Genomic DNA, 18,439 nt, shown 5'->3' on the forward strand with positions numbered 1-18,439 from the left:
CTGCATAACTCTGATTTGGAGGAAATACAGATCTTGGAAACTGTCTGGTTCTCCATACCCACCGGATCCCCTTTCCTGGGAGGAGGAGGAGGAGGATTCCCCCACCCCCAACCTTGGCTTCCTGAAAGAATAAGGAGCTATGTGATCTGGGACAGATGAAGCAGCTGGGCATCCTCAAAGCTTCCTGATGTCACCAGCCTGTCTGTGTTGATGGACAGAGTACTCCAGAGAACGCCTGCCATACCACAGGGAACAAACAGAAAACACACGTCTCTATTTCAGCAGTATCTCTTTCTGCTTGCAAAGGAAGGAAGCAAACAGCTTGGTTTGTAACACTGAAGTACAGAGGGAAAAAGCAGCCAAAAAAAGAGGCAGTCACTGATAACACAGGTTCAGATTCCATGTCTGTCTTACAGTGCTGGGCTTCAATGTAACCAAATTCTCCTATTCCTTCCCAGCTCCTGTGCATTGGGAGCATGTCATGCAATCAACTTTTGACCATCCTTAAAAGACAGCACAGATGTTTGAAAGCCGTCTGCCTTCCAGAATTGCCTTCTAACCACTAGCTGGGCTTAACAACAACAAAAAAGGAAACGTGGAAGGATCGGAAAATCAGAAAGAGCTCACATTAGATACTTACCAGTGAGCTGAATGGCTTACATTTGTGTGTGATACTTTCATGTTTCCCAAGTCTCTTCCTTACAATAACTTTGTCGTGTTCAAATATTATCTTCTCCATGTCACATGTAAAGAGCAGTCTAAAGAGATACAAGCACAGGTTCCTCTTTCCTATACATTTCAGCTGCTGACATTAATGGGCAACATTTGGGAACTACGGTGCATGGATCTGGCCAGTTGAGTGGGTACAAAAGTCTCCTGAGTAGAGAAAAGGAGGGGGGAAATAGCCAGGTTAAGACCCAGAGGTGAGAGCTTTGAAAAAAGAAGGAAGCAATAAAAGGAAGAAAACAACTCCTGATATTCAGTATTCTTGGGTGGTGTCTTATCAAGCTCTATGGACTTTGAGACACTAAGGATTTACCTTTCTCCCTGGAATTCAGCTTTTTTTGTCACTGTTCTGACATGAATTTTGTCCCTGACTTGTGTGGTTGCTTTTCTTCATACGCACCTCATTCATAGTGGGAGCAGCAATGGTCAATTCCTGAGCTCTCAGCAAGGCAGCTGATGAACAACAAGGACTTTCCAGACATTAAAACACAACATGCCTAGTTTTCTTCCAGATTTAGCTCGACGTCTTCTCTATAATACTTTGGTGGTGATTCCAGTGGTTACTCCCATCCCTCATCAAATTACCTTGAATTTATTTTGTATACATTTTGTATATTTTTATATAGGTATATATAACTCCTCCAATAGAATGCAAGTTCCTTAAAGGGAGTAGGGACTCTTTCAATCTGTCCTCCCCGCCAATGTATATCCTCAGTGACTAGCCCACAGTCTGGCACTTAATGGGGCTGTTAGGTGATATAGTGCATAAAGTACTGGACTTCAAGTCAGGAAGACCTGAGACATTTACTAGCTGTGTGACCCTGAATAAGCCACTTTACTTCTGTCTGCCTCAGTTTCCTTACTTATAAAATCAGTAGAATAATACCACCTAACTCCCAGAGTTGTTGTGAGGATAAATTAAGATAATATTTATAAAGTGTTTTTCAAAACTAAAGTGCTATGTAAATGACAGTATGTTTGCTAATTGCTTAGTAAATAATTATTTTTTATTTACATTTATTTATTTGTTACATTAAAAGAACAGTTAACTTCCTTCTTTCCCCCATTAGAGAAGGCATCATTTGATAGAAACGTGTGTATTTATGAACATATATGCAAATATATACATACATATATATGTGTTATATATGTTTGTGTGTCTATACATATATGCATATATAATCTTGCTCATTTCTATTTATCAGTTCTTTCTCTGGTGATGCCAGCCCTTTAGAATTGTATGAAAAAGGTATTAATGTAATAGTTTAAAGTCCCATTGTTGGCTTTGTGTTTAAGTACAAGTTCTTTTCAGCAGAAGAATAAAAATTAGTGTATGTTACAGAGATTTTTTTATAGGAATACAAATAGTTTGATAACTTGTGCATTAAAAGTGATATACAAATTTTAAATACACTATTCATTCTTCAAACAATATTTCTGTTACTATATATCATGTTCTCTTGGTTCTGCTCATTTCATTATCATAATTTATAGGTCTTTCCATGTTTTTCCAAAATCAGCCTGCTTGAACCAAGAGAACATTGCACACAGTAACAGCAATATTGTATGATGAGCTGCTGTGAAAACTTGACTGCTCTCAGCAACACAATGATCTGGGACAATCCTGAAGGGCTTATGACGGAGAATGCTATCCACCTTTAGAGAAAGAACTATTGAGTTGGAGAGATGCAGATCAAAGCATAGTATCTTTCACATTAGTGTATTTATGGTTTTATTTGGGGGTTTTGGTTATGTATAAGTATGCTCTTACAACAATGACCAATATGGGGAAATTTATTACCTGTAATTCAACTGTGGGATCACAATTTGCACTAAAGTAAGGGTATCCTGGGAGATGTTTAATGATTGGCTTTTGGGGCAGGAGGCAAAATGTACTTGTGACATAATTTTCAGTTTAATCTGCATTATTATCATCTTCTCCATTACATTTTAAGTCTGAACAATCATTAAAACTATAAAATCAAGCCTTGATTTGTGGCATGTGTCTATTTCTGAAGTATAAAAGCTCCAATTAAAAAATTAACAATCAGAAACCACACACACACACACACACACACACACACACACACACAAGCTGGCTCTGGCACTTATGAGTTATAGTTGGTGTCCTTTCTGTGGGAATCCTTTTGCAAATATGAAAAATTCCAGTGTTTCCAGAGGAGAAATGGCACTCTGCTTAATCAAGAGATTGCCAAGGAGCCTGATTTCAGAGCACTGCTTCTGTTTAATAATATGCTTGTTGCTTATAGATTGTGATCTAAATCTAGAATGGATGGTTAGCAGAGCAAAATTCTTTGTTCTCCCTTGGAAATGACCAAGAATCCAAACTAACCTGGTGTGTACACTTAAGAGCACTAATACAAACCAGCCATGTGCAAAAGTGCCCACAGAGCAGGTATAGAATGGCTCCTGCATCCTGCCCTTACCAGTACCCTTCCCTTGCCACAATGATATAAGGAAGGAAACAAACTTATTAAGCACCTACTATTTTCCAGGCATTGTGTAAATATATCATTTGATTCTCACAACAATCCTGTGGAGTAAGTACTATTATTATTCATATTTTACAGTTGGGGAAACTGAGGCAAACAGTATCGTTACTTGCTCGATGTTCCATAGTCTCAGAGGCTGGATTTGAACTCACTTCTTCCTGACTCCAGGCCTAATGTGCTATCTACTGTATCATCCACCTGCCACTAAGGACAGCTGGAGACAGAATTCAAATACTTGGAACTGGTATGATTTAAGAGATCTTCAAGGTTAACCCAAAACTTTCTGAATATCATCAAAAACCTAGGAATATCATCCTAGTTAAATAGTCTTCCACCTTAATATTAATTAAAGACCCATAAAAAACACAACATAGAAGCTATCCTAGAGGTCTATCCTCTCACCCCAAGGAGGACTCCCTTCTGTAAAATCTGGTGGAGCAGACTTTCCTTGGCCATTACTAGTAATGAACACTCCACCTCCTAAACCAGCCTGTTCCATTGTTAGACAGCTCTAAATCTGAAAGGATTCTTCCTTCTCCTGAACTGAAACCTGCCTCCCCTCTGTACACAGAATACATCTAATCCTTCTTCCACATGACGGCCCTTTAAATATTTAAAGACAACTCTCCTTTCCTACCTAAGTCACCTTTTCTTCAGGTTGAACATTCACTGTTCCTTCAACTATTCTTCACATGACAGGGTGTCAAGTTCCCTCACCCTGCTGGTCCTCCTCTATCCACTGAACAAGCTCCAGTTTGCCAACGCCCCTCTGGGTACAATGTCCTTAGAGTCTGGAGCATTCACAGTTGGCAGCTTGCTTCAGTACACCTTGAGTTTTAAAAAACTCTTTCTTTTGCAACAGGCTTTGTAGAGCTTAGAGATGATCTAGTTCAAACTTCTTCCTTTACAGGTGTCAAGACTGAAGGTCAGAAATGTTAAATCTCTTTTTGAAAGTCACATAGGGAGTAAGTTGTAGTCTGGATGAAAACCCAGGACCTCTAATGTTTTGTTTTGTTTTTTACAATTCAAGTTCATTTTTTCTGGTTCTTTTTCATTAACATCTTTTTATTTGATATCATCTTCATTTCCAAATATACACTTTTCCCTCTCTTACTCAGTGAGCTAACCCTTATAACAAAGACGAAAAAAAGAGGAAAGATTAAAGTAGTTCTGCAAAACAACTGATTGCATCAATTGAGTTAACCAGTGGTCTCTTCTCTTCCAATCCCACCTCTGGAAAGAAGGGAGGGAGACACATTTTCTCAATTTTTCTTTAAGGACAAGCATGGCTATTATAATTTCGAAGACTGGAGTTTTTCACTTGATATTCTTTCTATTTGCATTATTGCAGTCACTGTGTATTTTGGTTTAATGGTTCTGCTTACTTTACATCAGTTCATATATCTTTCCTTACTTCTAGGAATTCTTCATACTAACTGTTTCTTATAGCACAGTAACATTCAATGATAATTTGCTTAGCCATTTTACAGTCAATAGACACTTTTTTTATTTCCAGTTTTTTGCAACTACCAAAAATACTGCTTTGATTATTTTACACCTGAAATTTTCAACAGGGAAAATATTAACTCACAAAGAACCCTTAGCTAGGAGAGATGAGGCAACCTTTAGCATTTCCAATTTTTAGAGCTGTGAGGTGGAGCCCATTTTCTCTAGGAGTCCATACCTAAGAGGGCAGAAGACACATATATCCAATCAGATGAGTCTTTGTTCTTTCCATATGAAGTAGTAAATGCAGAGTTAGCCTCAAACTCAGGAAAACTTGGATTCAAATCCCAGCTCTGGGACTTATTGACTTTGCAACCTCAGACAAGTCACTTAAACTCTCACCAATATAGGTAATTCTCCAAGACTATATGCAGCAGAAAAGGTTCTGACCTGCATTGGTAGAAAGAGTTTCATCATCCTGGGTTTCCCACTACTTATGAACTCACTGGTCCCTCTCCCTTTATATTAAATGTCCATTCAGATGTTTATCTTTTCTCGACTAAATGGTCTGCTACCTGAGGATGATCATTGGGTCTTCTTTGTGTTTTCTAATTTTGTCTTCTCTTAGAACCAAATAAACTGTTGTTGTATAGATTGAGTTATAAATCAGTGGATCTTTGGGAGACCTCTTTCCATAGAAGAACATTCACCAACCTGAGCAACCTGGAGCTGAAATTCTGCTTTGACATAAGATCCACTTTTTGCTGTTCTCTATTTATGGGTCCTGGTTCTCCCTGTGCTTTATTATTCATTCAGTACACTTGAGGCCAAAGACATTCTAGCTACTAGCTTCCATGACTGAAAGAAGTTGGCCTTCAGGGAATCCTCAGATTATCAATAGCATATCCAAACAAAACACTTTGATGCTTAATTATCAAAATTATAATCGTCTTTATGAGGTATGACAAGTCTAATACTGTGAGCCCTCAGAAATTGCCCAGATGGAATTCTGCTTAGTGTGTTCTAGACTTCCTGTTTGTATCTTTTCCATTACAGAGCAAGTGCTTAGTCCTCTGCTAAGGTCATCTTGGCCAGTCCCTAGACTGAACTAGACCTTAAGGTTAAGCAGAGCCACAGAAAGTAGAAGGCTAAAGAAAGAAGACATGTAGAGAGTGGATTGCATATGACAAAAAGAAAATTTGATATTCTTTGTGTTGTCCTTTATAGGTCATTTCCTTATCCCAGTTGCCCTGGCTCCCAAAGGGGTGTGCAAACCCCCAAGACTCCATGCAGAGTTTTGAGGGTTGCTTCCTGCCTGTCGTAGAGAAAACCACTGTAAGGAATGCTACCCCCTCCACCTCCCAACCCTAGAATCTTGATGAGTGACAGAGAGAAAAGGAATCATTTGATGGCTCCAGGAGCTGAGTGACCCTCCTCCACACAGAATGCCAAGCACTGTGTGCTGCTTTGCTGTGAGCCACTCTGGTGCCAGCTTAGAAAACAAACGCTTTCCCGCTGTCTCCTGGAAAAGCCTCCCTCACCCCTGCTGAGAAAGTTCATTTCAAAGCCAGCAGACTTCTTGCCCTCTTTTTAATAGGACTGCAAGTGTTTCTGTTTGAATTCTAAGACTTTCTCCCACTTCTCTACTCCTGCCAGGCCTCCCCAAGAAAAACTGGCATTCTGGGTCCCCCTAAATGGCATCAGGTTATCCACCAAAGAAAGGGGATTAAGGTGACGGTTCCCAGGGAAAGCATGGTTTGGGCATTAAGATCTCACATTGCTCAATAATGAAACGCTATAAAACATCAAACCCTAAAGGTACCAGTTAAGCCCACCAAAATCCTTTCTGGAGTTTGCCTTCCACAGCTGTGGACCTGAAAGCTCCATGCCTTTCCCATCCTCTTAGTAACGCTGGGGGGCCTGTTAAACACCCACGTACATTCGCGTCTCCCAAACCGAGGTCTAGACTAACTGCTGGCCTCGCCATCTTGGGTCTGACACTGCGAAGCCTTTCATTTTCAGCCCCTAGAGTGTACCGGCTCTGACAAGCATGGTGTAGGGCGGTCTACAGTAATTAAGTTAGTGGCTAGCTTCTGTTCCCTCCTCCCAGTGCTGCTGCCCAGCTGCCTGCTTCCATCTCTCCAGCCCCCAACTTCCTAGAAGACTCTGTGTGTGTGTGTGTGTGTGTGTGTGTGTGTGTTGTGTGTGTGTGTGTGTGTGTGTGTGAGTGAGTGTGTTTAGGAGGTGCTGTTTCCCACAGCTCTGATCTAATTCAGCTGTAATTCAATCTCCGTGTGACCGACACTCAGCCAGCGCTCTCCCACCCGCCGCCAGGCTCCTCTCTCACAGGCTGTGTGTGTGACACATTTACACTGTCAATCTGACAGACTCCCCTCAAACAACCCCGCTGTATAGATTTACAATGTCAATCAGCCAGGCTTCGGGGGCTTGTCTGCCGCTGGGACTCTCCCGTAAGCCCCTTCTCAGCCCCTCCCCCTCGGCACAAGGATAGGACCGATGCCCTCTACCTGCCACTCAACAACGGCGAAAGGACTTTTGTGGGATGGGATTTGTGTCTGACCAGAAACGAGGCAGCTGAACTAGATAAAGAGGAGAGCCTGAAACAGATGTGAAAGACATCAGCCTAGCTTTCTGGTGACTCTTCCGCCTCCTTAGAGATTTATGACCCCCATTAGCCCTGTTCTAACGTAGGCGAAATTGGGTTGGTTTTAGAGCACCGAAACAGGTCTGATGATCGTAGAAAAATTCACCCAAGAGAATGCACGCAGGGAGGTACGCCCTGGCTTCTTCCCTCTTTCTGCCTCTCACCACAACCTAGCTGTCACATGCTCCGTCACAATCTCATTAGAAGTCCCCATCCTGCCAGTATCCCAAAGCCGCCAGGTGCCCTTTGACCCTTTAATAGTTTTAAACTTGGGTTAGCATCTTTGAGCTGAACAAGGAAATAGTAAACCAGTTTTTTAGGAAGACAAGTCTTGAGAGGGAGGGAGCCCTACCCCACAATCAAGTGTTCCTGGTATTTCTCGGCCTGTCACATAATCATGTTATACTGGATTAGGAGGGCTTTCTTTTGACAGAGAAAGCTTTGAACTTTGCATTTCCTGCATTTCCCCCTGGAGGAATGGGGGAGGGTGAGCAGGGCCACCCTCCCAGGGCCAGAGAGCAGGAAGGGAAGAGGCTCCACGAAGATGGATGCCTTTTATGAGACCCTAATGAAGCAGCATGGAAGAGATTTCCAGAGGTTCTCATTATTAGGAATGATGTGTCAGGACAGGCAACTTTCACTCCTCTGGTTACACACACATGGTCATCCTCAGCTAAGGTTGCCGTGGCTGGCAATGAAGCAGGATACGCCCAGTTATTTCCAGATGAAGCTTCATCTTTACCCATGTCTTTTTATACAGTGGAAAAGTGGAGAATTAGCTTCCTTTTCTTTTTAGAGGGCAGGGCTCCATGGAAAGATGCTTCATGTTGACAAGTGCTAAAGTTCTCTAAACTAAACTCAAATCTCTCATTTTAATATGAGCTGGGTGACCCTGGATAAACCACTTGACTTCATTAACTCTCAATTTCCTCATCAGTAAAATGAGAAAAATAAAATGAACCCTACTCCTTTCAGAGCTATATCTTCAAGGAGGAAATGGCACCAGAATGGAATGGAAGTGGGGATGCATTCCCAAGTGCCTAGCACTTAGTGGGTGCTTAATAAATACTCGTTGATTACTCAGTTTATTTGTTGAGACATCTCCTCTTACTCTTTACGAGTAACCACTGTGCATCACTATCCTCAGGGGTCCTAATGCTGTGCTAGTCTTTTTCTGGGAGCCAATCTCCCCCACCCCAACTCTCTATGGGTCAGACTTTCTAAGGGGTGAAAATGTTTTTCTAGTGCAATTGTACCCACAGTTTGATTGCCTCCTGTACTGACCCTTCCATCACAGCCCCGTGAGTGGGCACACACGCATGCACAACTGCCCTTACTTACTGGAGCATTTGCCAGAAGACAGGGAGGAAAGGAGAGGGTCAGCCTTCTGCGTGCTCCTACTCACTTTTTATTGCCCCAGATGAAGGAATTCTTAGTTATAGTTTCTGACTAATTCATGTGTTTATTATAAGAAAAAATTCTATAAATGTGAGATTAAAAATATATATATTCAGTGTGCATCAAATTTAGAGTAAAAAGAATTAGGTTCAAGTCCTGACAGTCATACTTACTAGCTGTATGACCATAACTAAGTTACTTAATTCCTGTGTACTTCATTTTCTTCATGTGTAAAAAAGGGGGAAATATTTATATCCCCTAATCCTACAGTTTTACTGTTGTTGTTTTTTAAACCTTTACCTTCTGTCTTGAAATCAACATTGGCAGAAGAGCAGTAAGGGCTGGGAAATTGGGATTTAGTGACTTGCCCAGGGTCACACAACAACAAGGTGTCTGAGGTCATATTTGAACCCAAAACTTCCTATCTCTAGACCTGGCTCTCTCTCCACTGAGCCATCTAGCCGTTCCTACAGGACTATTCTGTGGAAAGCCCTAGATAGCATATTGCTAGGATAATCATCAAAATCCACAGATCTTCCTTGACAACAAGAACTATTTTATTAATTTTCTATTTATATCTCTAGAGCTTTGCATACAGCAAGAACTTAACAAATTCTTTATTCAATTCATTCAGACTTCAAAATATCAAGCAAACTTTTATATCCAAGACGGTGAGTGTGAAGAACTGCTCCATTTTGGTTCTGTCTTGCAGAGAGGGTTCAGAGTCTTGCCCTTGTTTCCTCTTCTGACAGTATATGATTGGGACCAGAGATAAGAAGAAAATGTCTCAAGCTGTAAAAGAAAATATTGCTGAACTTTTCTGGGTTACGCAGAGACATGTAAAATGCTGGGGCAGGTGATAGAAGACAATGAGGGAAGGAGAGGGTCAGTCCGGAAAGTGAGATTTCTCCAACCAAGCACAGGATAATGACTCCCCTCCTGACAAGCAATTCAAAATGTTAGTGCATCAATCTTAAGGAATCAGTCCCAGCTTGTACTGACTTAATTTCATGTAATTATTTCAGAGTTTGAGTCTTTATAGCAAAAGGGAGTAGAAGAAACCAACCAGGAACCAAGAGATAAACAGAGTAATTAGATGGTCAATTGTTGCTGTTGTCATCTTAAGGTTTCCATTTCCCCTTCCATTCCAAGCATTTCTCTATAAGGGAATAGATTGCTGGGCTTGAAGCCAGGGAGATTTAAGTTCAAATCTTACATAAAAAAAGGCAAGTTCCAACATCTATATGTCTTAGGTATCTCCTTAGGTCTTATCTATTAAGGCTTCACAGGTTGCTATGTGCATTGGTGAAGAGCATTCCCATACCAGGAAATTATAGAATCTCTGCATGTATTCATACCAGCTATTTCGAATGTAACTTCAGTTATTTCATCTGTTTCATGATTGACAGCAGAGCATAGCAGATGGAAGGCTAGATCTGGAGGTACAACCAAGACATCAATCTCAGCTCTGGCCCTTAGGAGTCATGTGGTCTGGAGAAACCTCTTTGTATTGTTTTCATTTTTTAAAAAAAAATTATTCATTTTATCAATTCCATGTAATAATAAATTTCCACATAAATTTTCTGAAATTATATGATATAAATTGTCTTCCTTCCCTACCCCTTCCTAGAGCTGGCAAGCTATTCTATCTGGGTTATACATGCAAAACACATTTCCATATTGTTCATTTTTGTAAGGGAATAATTATATAAAACCAAAGCCCCCAAGTCAAAACAAATAATTTTTTTAAAAATTGCATGCTTTCATCTGTATTCTGACTCTAGCAGTTTTTTCCGTTGTAGACAGATAGCATTCTTTGTCATAAGTCCCTTAGAATTGTCCTGGATAGACTTCTGGGTAAACATGGTGGCAGTCTAGACTCAGGACTCTTCCTGTCCTCAGCACCTACTGATTTAGACTATTTCAAAGACCAAAACACCCAAATTCATATGAACAAAGGGACTCTACAGTAGGGCTCAGCATTGAAGGTACGTGGGATTTGGACATTTCCACACTATAAGGGGTTGAAAAAACTCCCACGAAAACGCGACCTTATCTAACCCTCCCCTATCCCACCTATGGAGCCAGAGTCAGAGCCAGCACGCCAGAATCAGTGAGTGGGAGAGGGACACCTCTAGAGTGAGTGAGGGTCACCTCTAGGTCCTTGGCAGCTGACTAAGACCACCAAAGACCTAACTCTGAGAGCAACTAGACCTGAAATCCCAGCAGGCTGAAGAGTGCTGACCATGGGCACTCTCGGGAAGATAGCACAGAGAAGGGCAGCAGAAACTGTGGAGATTCGAGAGCTTGTGTCAGGCAAAATTCTTGCTCCTTAACTCTATACACAGAGAGCCTGCCCACCTCACTCAAATTTCTGACTACAAAGGGAAGAAAAAACCTCCAGAATGATGGCAAATAGTGCCCAGGAACAACAACCTCCCTCTACCAAGAAAAAACAAGAAGGGTTTGATCCTGAACAATTTTTACAGAAGAAAAACCCAGGCTACAGAGGAAATTCAAATAAATGCACCAAAACCTTCAAAAAAGTGGAAATTGTCCACAAGCTCCTGAAGAATTTAAATCGGAGCTTATCAAAAAGATGGAAGCCTTCTGGCAAGAAAAGTGAGAAATGGTTCAAAGAGAAAATAACAGTTTAAAGGACAAGAACTCCCAATTGGAGAAGCATCTGGAAGCCACAAAAAGCAGGATAGACCAAACTGAAAAGGAAAACCAGTCTTTAAAATCCAGAATTAGGCAATTGGAAGACAATGATCTTGCAAAACAGCAAGAATTTATAAAGCAAAGTCAAAAGACTGGCAAAATAGAAGAAAACATAAAATATCTCACTGAGAAGATGACAGATCAGGAAAACAAATCAAGGAGAAATAATTTGAGAATCATTGGTCTACCTGAAAAGTCAGAAATAAACAGAAATCTTGACATCATACTCCAAGAAATCATACAAGAAAACTGCCCTGATGTTCTTGAATGAGGGGGAAAAATAGACATTGAAAGAGTTCATAGAACACCCTCTGCACTAAATCCTCAAAAGACAACTCCCAGGATAGTAATTGCCAAATTCAAGAGCTTTCAAACTAAGTAGAAAATTCTACAAGAAGCCAAAAAGAGACAATTCAGATATCAAGGAGCACCAATCAGGATTACACAAGACCTGGCAGCTTCCACACTAAAGGACCTCAAGGCTTGGAACATGATAATCAGAAAGGCAAGAGAACTGGGTTTTCAACCAAGGATCACCTACCCATCAAAACTGATTATATACTTCCAGGGGAAAGTATGGGCATTCAATAAAATAGAAGATTTCCAAGTATTTGTAAAGAAAAGACCAGAACTAAGTGGAAAGTTTGATATCCAAACACAAAGATCAAGAGAAACATGAGAAGATAAATAAGAAAGAGAGGGAAAAGGGGGAAATTTTTTTTATTCAAACTTTCTTCTTTAAGGGCTACAATAAGATCAGATTATTTATACTAAAAATGGGGAAAATGTTATTGGTAACTCTCAAAAATTATATTCACTATTATAGTAATTAGAAGAATCATTCACAGGAAGAGATTGAGGTAATAAGTGATATGCAAAAAAAGAAAAGGGGAAATTGAAGATGGCACCAAGAGATACTTGACAAAATAAAATAAATAGGATAATCTTTATCACACAAAGCTTTGCATGGGAAGGGGAGGGGAAGAATACTCTTATAAGAAGGAGAGGAAGAGAGTTCTAATAGGTAATACTTAAACCTTACTCTCAGTTAAATCAATTCTGAGAGGGAAGAGCATCTAGATCCATTGGAGTCTTGAATGCTATCTTATCCTACAGGGAAAGTGAGAAGGGAAAATTAAGGGGGTACAGGGGGAAGGAGTACAAAAAGGGAGGGAAAGAGAGGGGAAGGGGAACTTAACAGACCCTAAAAAAATAAGAAGGGAGAAAAAAAGGGAGGGACCAGAAAGGGAAGCATATTAAGGGAGGGGATTAGGGGGATTGATTAAAAGCAAACCACTGGTTTAAAAGGATATACCAAAAGAAGAAAGGACAGAACTAGGAGAGGATATCAAAATGCTGGGGAATACATAAGTGACAATCATAACTTTGAACAAGAATGGGATGAACTCATCCATAAAGCGAAAACAAAAAGGAGAGTGGATCAGAATCCAAAATTCTACCATATGTTGTCTACAAGAAACACACCTGAGGCAGGTAGACACTCACAAGTTTAGAATTAAAGGTTGGAGCAGAACCTATTGGGCCTCAACTGATAGAAAAAAAGCCAGGAGTTGCAATCATGATATCTGACAAAGCCAAAGTAAAAATAGATCTGATTAAAAGGAATAGGGAAGGTAAATAAATCCTGATGAAAGAGGGTATAGACAATGAGGAAATATCAGTAATCAACATGTATGCACCAAATGGTAAAGCATCCAAATTTCTAAAGGAGAAACTAGTGGAATTGAAGGAGGAAATAGATAGTAAAACTATATTAGTGGGAAACCTGAACCTACCACTATCAAATTTAGATGAATCAAATCAAAAAATAAATAAGAAATAGGTGAGAAAAGTGAATGAAATCTTAGAAAAATTAGAGCTAGTAGACATGTGGGGAAAAATAAATAGGAACAAAAAAGGAATACACCTTCTTTTCAACAGTACAAGGTATATTCACAAAGGTTGACCATGTACTAGGTCATAAAAACATGGCAAACAAATGCAGAAAAGCAGATATAATAAATGCAACCTTTTCAGGTCACAACACGATAAAAATAATAATAAGTAAGGGTACTTGGAGAGCCAAATCAAAAATTAATTGGAAATTAAATAATATGATTCTCCAAAATCAGTTAGTTAGAGAACAAATCATAGAAACAATTAATAATTTCATTGAAGAAAATAACAATGATGAGACATCCTTTCAAAATCTATGGGATGCAACCAAAGCAGGACTCAGGGGAAATTTTATATCCTTCAGTTCATATATTAACAAATTAGGGAGGGCAGAGATCAATGAATTGGACATGCAAATCAAAAAACTTGAAAGCGAACAAATTAAAAATCTGCAGAAGAAAACTAAATTAGAGACCCTAAAAATGAAGGGAGAAATTAATAAAATCAAAAGTTGAAAGAACTATTGAACTAATAAAAAAAGACTAGAAGCTGGTATTTTGAAAAAACAAACAAAATAGACAAAGTACTGGTCAATCTAATAAAAAAAAGGAAAGAAGAAAACCAAATCAACAGTATCGTAGATGAAAAGGGAGACCTCACCTCCAATGAAGAGGAAATTAAGACAATCATGAAAAACTATTTTGCCCAATTATATGGCAATAAATATATCAATCTAGGTGATATGGATGACTGTTTATGAAAATACAAATTGCCTAAATTAACAGAAGAAGAAATAGAATTCTTAAATAATCCCATATCAGAAAAGGAAATTGAACAAGCCATAAAAGAACTCCCTAAGGAAAAATCCCCAGGGCCAGATGGATTCACAAATGAATTCTATCAAACATTCAAAGAATACCTACTCCCAATACTATACAAACTATTTGACATAATAAGCAAAGAAGGAGTTCTACCAAATTCCTTTTATGACACAAATCTGGTACTGATTCCAAAGCCAGGCAGGTCAAAAACAGAGAAAGAAAACTATAGACCAATTTCCTTAATGAACATAGATGCAAAAATCTTAAATAGGATACTAGCAAAAAGACTCCAGCAAGTGATCAGAAGGGTCATCCACCATGATCAAGTAGGATTTATACCAGAAATGCAAGGATGGTTCAATATTAGGAAAAACCAACCACATAATTGACCATATCAGCAAGCAAACCAACCAAAATCACATGATTATCTCAATAGGTGCAGAAAAAGCCTTTGACAAAATACAATACTCATTCCTATTGAAAACCCTAGAAAGTATAGGAATAGAAGGGTCTTTCCTAAAAATAATAAAGAGTATTTATCTAAAACCATCAGTCAACATCATCTGCAATGGGGATAAACTAAATGCATTCCCAATAAGATCAGGAGTGAAACAAGGATGCCCATTAAACACTAGCAGTAGCAATTAGAGAAGAAAAAGAAATTGAAGGTATTAAAATTGGGAATGAGGAGACCAAGCTATCATTCTTTGCAGATGATACGATGGTCTGCATAAAGAATCCTAGAGAATCAACTAAAAAGCTAGTTGAAATAATCAACAATTTTAGCAAAGTTGCAGAATACAAAATAAACCTGCATAAGTCATCAGCATTTCTATATATCTCCAACACATCTCAGCAGCAAGAATTAGAAAGAGAAATCCCATTTAAAATCACCCTAGACAATATAAAATACTTAGGAATCTATCTGCTGAGACAAACACAAGAACTATATGAATACAACTACAAAACACTTTCCACACAATTAAAACTAGATCTAAACAACTGGAAAAACATTAACTGCTCATGAGTAGGATGAGCTAACATAATGAAAATGACAATCCTACCCAAACTTATTTACTTATTTAGTGCCATATCCATTGAACTACCAAAAAACTTTTTTTACTGAATTAGAAAAAAAAATAACAAAGTTCATTTGGAAGAATAAAAAGATCAAGGATATCCAGGGAAATAATGAAAAAAATGTGAAGGAAGGTGGCCTTGCAGTACCAGATCTCAAACTATACTATAAATCAGTGGTCATCAAAACAATATGGTATTGGCTAAGAGACAGAAAGGAGGATCAGTGGAATAGACTTGGGGTAAGTGACCTCAGAAAGACAGTCTATCATAAGCCCAAAGATCCCAGCTTTGGGGACCAAAAATCCACTATTTGATAAAAACTGCTGGGAAAATTGGAAGACAGTATGGGAGAGATTAGGCTTGGATCAACATCTCATACCCTACACCAAGATAAACTTAGAATGGTTGAATGACTTGAACATAAAGAAGGAAACTATAAGTAAATTAGGTGAACACAGAATAGTATACATGTCAGACCCTTGGGAAAGGAAAGATTTTAAAACCAAGCAAGACTTGGAAAAAAATCACAAAATGTAAAATAAATAATTTTGATTACATCAAATTAAAAAGGTTTTGTACAAACAAAACCAATGTAACCAAAATTAGAAGGGAAGTAGCAAATTGGGATATAATCTTCATAATAAAAACCTCTGACAAAGGTCTAATTACTCAAATTTACAAAGAGCTAAATCAATTGTACAAAAAAATCAAGCCATTCTCCAATTGATAAATGGGCAAGGGACATGCATAGGCAATTTTCAGTCAAAGAAATCAAAACTATTAATAAGCACATGAAAAACAACTCTGAGGTATCACCTCACACCTAGCAGATTGGCTAACATGACAGCAACAGAAAGTCATGAATGCTGGAGGGGATGTGGCAAAGTCAGGATATTAAGGCATTGCTGGTGGAGTTGTGAATTGATCCAAACATTCTGGAGGACAATTTGGAACTATGCCCAAAGGGCGCTAAAAGGCTGTCTGACCTTTGATCCAGCCATAGCACTGCTGGGTTTGTACCCCAAAGAGATAATAAGGAAGAAGTCTTTTACAAGAATATTCATAGCTGCGCTCTTTGTGATGGCAAAAAATTGGAAAATGAGGGGATGCCCTTCAATTGGGGAATGGCTGAACAAATTGTGGTATATGTTGGTGATGGAATACTATTGTGCTCAAAGGAATAATAAAGTGGAGGAATTCCATGGGGACTGGAACAACCTCCAGGAAGTGATGTAGAGTGAAAGGAGTAGAACCAGGAGAACATTGTACACAGAGACTGATACACTGTGGTACAATCGAATGTAATGGATTTCATTAGTGGCAATGCAGTGATCCTGAACAACCCGGAGGGATCTATGAGAAAGAACACTATCCACATTCAGAGGAAAAACTGTGGGAGTAGAAACACAGAAGAAAAACAACTGTTTCATCATATGGGTTGAGGGGGATATGATTGGGGATGTAGACTCTAAATGAACATCCTAGTGCAGACATCAACAACATGGAAATAGGTTCTAATCATAGACACATGAAATACCCAGTGGAATTGCACATTGGCTACGGGAAGGGGGAAGGTAGGGGAGGGAGGAATAGAATATGATTTTTGTAACCAAGGAATAATGTTTGAAATTGACCAAATTTTAAAAAAATTAAATAAAATAAAAAGAATTGTTCTGGATAATTGTATTGCTGAGAGTAGCTACTTCTTTCATAGTTTATTATTTCATAATATTGCTGTTACTGTGTATAATGTTCTGCCAGTTCTGCTTATTTCACTCTGAATCAGTTCATGTAGGTCTTTCCAACTCTTTCTGAAATTGTCCTATTCATCATTTATTACAGCATAATAGTATTCATTCCATCGTCAGCATATACCACATTTTGTTCAGCCATTCCTTAATTGATGGACATCCCTTACCTTTCATCTTAGAATCAATACTGTATATTGATTCCAAGGCAGAAGAGTGGTAAGAGTTAGGCAATGGGGTCAAGTGATTTGGAGCGACCTCTTTGGGCTTCCATTTACTCATTTGTAAAATGAAGGGGCTAGATTCAAAATAAAAGCTTCTCGAGGGCAAGGACTTCAAAAATATACATATAGATATACATGTGTGTGAATGTATGTATACATAGATATCCCCAGCACCTAGCATAATAATGTGCCCCATATCAAATGCTTAATAAATGTTTGCTGGATTAGTTTCTATTGGGTTATCATTTTAAAGTCCCCTCTCAATCTAGATCTTATAATCCTTTGTTTTATAGATCATGGGATGGGGGGAAGAGCACCATAGTTGGGGTGATTTTGCCATTGACAAACTGTGACTTATGTCTACTTCTCTGAACCTCGGTTCTCTCATTTGTAAATTGATGGGGTTGTTTTAGATTCTCTGTCCTATATCCTTCATGTTATAAATTGCCATAATAATCAGCACTACAAGGTGCAGGTAGGTGACTCAGTGGATCGAGAGCCAGGCACAGAGATAGGAGGTCCTAGGTTCAAATTTGGCCTTAGATACTTCATAGTTGTGTGACCCTGGGCAAGTCACATAACCCCCATTATCTGGCCCTTACTACTCTTTGGCCTTGGAACCAATCCATAGTATTAATTCTAAGACAGAAGGTAAGGGTTTTTAATAATAATAATAATACTCAGTACTACACAGACTTAGTTATAGAAAACATAGATTTTTAGAATTGCAATAGAACTTAGAAGCCATTTAGTCCAATACCAATTTTAAAAGGAGCTCAGAAACTTAAACTGGAGCTCAGAGAAATGAAGTTAACTGCTCACAGCCATACAACTAACAAATTGCCAAGCTGCAATGGGATTTCTTCCTCCCCCCTACCCCCCATATAAGGATTTTTTTAAAAATTATTATTTGTTTGTTCTATCAAAATTTCCAAATATTTCTCTTCTTCTTTCCTCTCTCAGCACTAGAGAAGACATCATTTACAAAAAAGGTGTATGTGTATATTAAACTATGTCTTCCTTATTTATATTTATTGGTTCTTTCTCTGGACGTGGGTATACAGAAGTTATTTTTCAAAAAATATTTCCATTGCTGTCATTTCATTCTCCATAATTTCATGTAGATGCTTGCATGTTTTTAATTAACCTGTTCATCATTTCATAATACACAGTAGTATTCCATCACAATCATCTGGCACAA

Source organism: Monodelphis domestica, chromosome 3 (genome assembly GCF_027887165.1).
Source record: "Monodelphis domestica isolate mMonDom1 chromosome 3, mMonDom1.pri, whole genome shotgun sequence".
NCBI classification, from domain to species: Eukaryota; Metazoa; Chordata; class Mammalia; order Didelphimorphia; family Didelphidae; genus Monodelphis; species Monodelphis domestica.